Here is a 3,849-nt window from a genome sequence, read left to right as displayed (position 1 = left end):
TACTTCTGTAGTGATACTGCCTCAGAAACCCAAGGAGGGGTCGCTATGAGTCGGGGCTGACTCGACGGCATATAACAACAACAACAACAACAACTATTACTGTGGAGTCATCTGTTTGTCTTTTCAATTCTGTTTGAGTCTGCTTTATGTACTTTGGGTCTTTTTCATTGGGTGTGTAGATATTTATTACGGCTATATACTCTTGCTCGAGTGATCCTTTAATCATTGTATAATGTCCTTCCTTGTCTCTTATGGTTGTTTTTGTCTTAAAGTCTTTTTTATCAGAAATTAATATTGCCACTACTGCTGTTTTTTGATTGCCATATGCTTGATGTATCTTTTTCCATCCTCTGATTTTTAGTCTATTTTTGTCTTTATCTCTAAGATGAGTCTCTTGTAGACAGCATATTGATGAGTTATGTTTCCTTACCCAGTCTGCAACTCTCCATCTTTTGAGTGGTATATTTAATCCATTTACATTCAGTGATTTATCAATAAATATGAATTTATTGATGTCATTTTGATATATGTTTTTTGTGCTATAGCTGATTTCTTTGTTCCATATAATTTTCTGTGCTGAGCTTATTTGGTTATGAATTGTGTTACCATCTCCTTCATTGCTGTTGTTTTAGTGTTTGCAAAATATTTGTGCTTGTCCTCTTTTTTATTTTGATGCAAAGGTTTCTTCTTCTTCTTTTAGCTTACGCTGTGATTTATAATTTTCTTCCCAAGTTTAAAACAGTGTGTTCTATCTCTCAATTGTCTTGACTTCCTCATCAGTTAGAAGTTCTGTAAATACACTCTTTATTCCCTCTTTGTGGTTTCAGTTGTCCTCATTTACCAAGTGATGTCTCTGGATCTTTGTTTACAGTCTTGTAAGCTTATTTTACTTTGGGTACATCTATAACTGGGTTGGTTTCTGCAGTATAGTAAATTACCTGGTATGGCTTTTCTAGCCATAAGTCTTTGTAAACTCAGTGGTTGAATTTGCTATGAGCATCTGAGGAGCTCTTGATTGTAAAAGTTATCCACCTGGGGTATTTCTGTTGGGTGTGGCACAAAGCATTGTTCTTGGAAATTGGCTCTCTCTCGGGTGCTTAGAATTATGATGTTATGATTGACTAGTTTGGCCACTCTGCAAGGCTCAAAAGGGGGCCTCTTTGAGGCAGAAGTTTCTCTCTGACTGCTGGCTGAGAAGGACGTGCTCCTGAGAGAAACGTGCTCCTGAGAGACATGCGCTGCTGGGAAAGAGATGTAAGAGACATGCATTGCTGGGAGAGTTACTGAGAGAGACTGTTGTCTGAGAGATGGTGGACTGAGAGAGACTGAGCGTTTTTCCTGAACTTGAATTGTAGCCTGGTACTTCTCCAATAAGCCCCATAATCTGTAAGTTCTGTGTGGCCACTGCAGTGAATTATTGAACCCAGCAGAAAAATGGTAAGTGCTGTGGGAGGAACAGTTAGTGTCAGTGTTGGTGAAAGGGCTGGCGAGAGGCAACATGTCTGGCCTCGCAGGAATAGGCCTTGGGCTACTGATTGTGATTCTGTCTTCTTCCTGTGGGGTTAGAGGAGGTCAGAAGATATGGCCTCCCTGCCCTTTTGACAGTTTTTGGATTATGTCATCATGTGTGCTAGTCATCAGTTGTTGTTTGCTGTTGTTTGTTCTTTATCTGAAGGACTCCCTTTAGTATCTTTTGTAAAGTTGGTCTGGTTTTAACAAATTCCCCTAACTGTTTCTTATCTGGAAATCTCCTAATTTCACCCTCATATTTGAGAGACAATTTTTCTGGGTATATAATTCTTGTTTGGGAATGTTTTTCTTTCAGGGTTTTATGTATCATCCCATTGGCTCCTCATCTCCACGATTTCTGCCAAGAAATCAAAACTTAGTCTTATGAGTTGCTCTTTGTAGGTAACTTTTCATTGTAACCATGCTGCTTCCAGGATTCTTTCTTTGTCTTTGGTTTTGATGAGTTTGATGATATGTCTTGGTGATTTTCTTTTGTGGTCTATCCTGTTTGGGGTTCATTGAACTTTTTGAATGGATATCTTGTCTTTCATCATATTAGGTATGGTGGTTAAGTTTATGTGTCAACTTGGCTAGGCCTGGTTGAGTGGCGGCAGCTGAATATAGTATTCTCCATGATGAGATTGGTAGTCAACTCCATGGCAGAATCTACTGTGAGCAGCTGAGTAGCTGCCTTTGGGTAGGTGGTCTGCTTCCCATATATAAAAAACAGTTTTGGGAATGGTTTCTAGCCTATGGCACTCTTGAACCCTGCATGTAGCCATGTTGTTGTTCAGCAACCTGCCATGCTCTGCTGACCTTGGGACTTTCAAGAGACTTGAATTAATGGTCTGCCGTGTGGTTTGGTAACATTGGAACTGTGCCTTCTTACTTGTCAACCTTGGGTTTGTCAGCCTCAGCAGCCAACAGCTGAGTGAAGAAAAGCCTCAAGCTTCAGTGGGCCAGGAGCAGGAGGCAGAGCTGCAACCCAAGGTTGAGGGGTTTTCACCTAGCCCCTAGAACCTGGCACTTTGAACTTGGACTTAAAGCCTCCAAATTGAAAGACTAAACTCCTGTTTGTTCAAGCCATCCCATTTGTGGTATGTTTTTGTCAGAGAGGTACTAGGTAACCAGAACATTGGGGAAACTCTCTCCTAACAAACTTTCAACAATTTTCTCAGTAATTTTATCTGTCTCTTCTTGTTCTGGGATTCCAATTAGATGTAGGTTATTCCTTTTGATAGTATCCCACATGAATCTTAGACTTTCTTCATTTTGTTTTGATCTTTTGTCTGATTTATCCCTTAACAAAGTAGTGTTGAGGTATTTGTCTTCAATCTCTTTAATTCTATTCTACTCCTTTGCCCATTCAATGTATTATCTATTTCTGAAATCTTAGTAGTAGTATTCTGGATTTCTATTTGCTGGTTTTGTATCATTTCTAATTTTTTGTTTATTCTGTCAATTTGCTCTAGTATTGTTTTCCTAAGTTGTTCTAAAGTTTTGTTTGGGTTTTCCTTTATCTTGTCAGTGTTTTCCTTGATTTTGTTAGTGTTTTCCTTGATCTGGCTCTCAATTCATTGAAGATACCCAAATATAATTCTTTTAATTCTTTATCAGGGAGTTCCAATGCTGCTTCTTCCACAGGGATGTTTTCTGGGTTTGTATCTTGGTCCCTTGTTTTTACTTCTTTATCTTGCTTCTTTGTATGGACTGTGATGGTCAGTTGTCTCTGAGACATTGTGATGTTGTTGTATGTATGTTTAATTTGTGGTTATATGTTGGTGTGATTCATACAAGCTATTTTCCCACCTTTATTTATTTATTTTTCATATATATGTGTGAGCGGGTACTGTGCTCCTCTATTTGCTAGTTGTTAGCACTTAGACACTCACCAGCTGTCTCCTCTCCAGTCATCAGCCTCCGGTGTGGTTGCCACTCTGTTCGGGAAAGAATGCCACTCACACATACTCAAAATGGCTACACCTGCTGCTTAAAAACATCCAAAATGGCTACATCCTCAGGATAGCCACAAGCTGTCCACAGGTCTTCCCTTCCTTGTTGTTCTCGCTTCTGATTGTCAGGCACCTATGCAGTCTTGCCCATGCAGTCCTTGGTGAGTGGAGGCAATTCTTAGGTTGCTACTGGGAAATATTCAAAATGGCTGTACCCTCAGGACAGCCAGCAATCCACTGCTCCATTTGTCTCCTTACTCACTGTTCCATTCATATTCTTCTACTAGTTGGTGCTTAATCCACTTCTTTATTCTTCCCTTCAAAGCTCATAGTTCCAGGATTGTAATCTGTGTCAGTTTCAATTCGTTTCTCACTGCTTTCTTTCTTT

Source organism: Orycteropus afer, unplaced genomic scaffold (assembly GCF_000298275.1).
Source record: "Orycteropus afer afer isolate SDZICR_OR568_19922 unplaced genomic scaffold, OryAfe1.0 scaffold00022, whole genome shotgun sequence".
Classification (NCBI taxonomy): domain Eukaryota; kingdom Metazoa; phylum Chordata; class Mammalia; order Tubulidentata; family Orycteropodidae; genus Orycteropus; species Orycteropus afer.
This window is presented reverse-complemented; position numbering follows the sequence as displayed.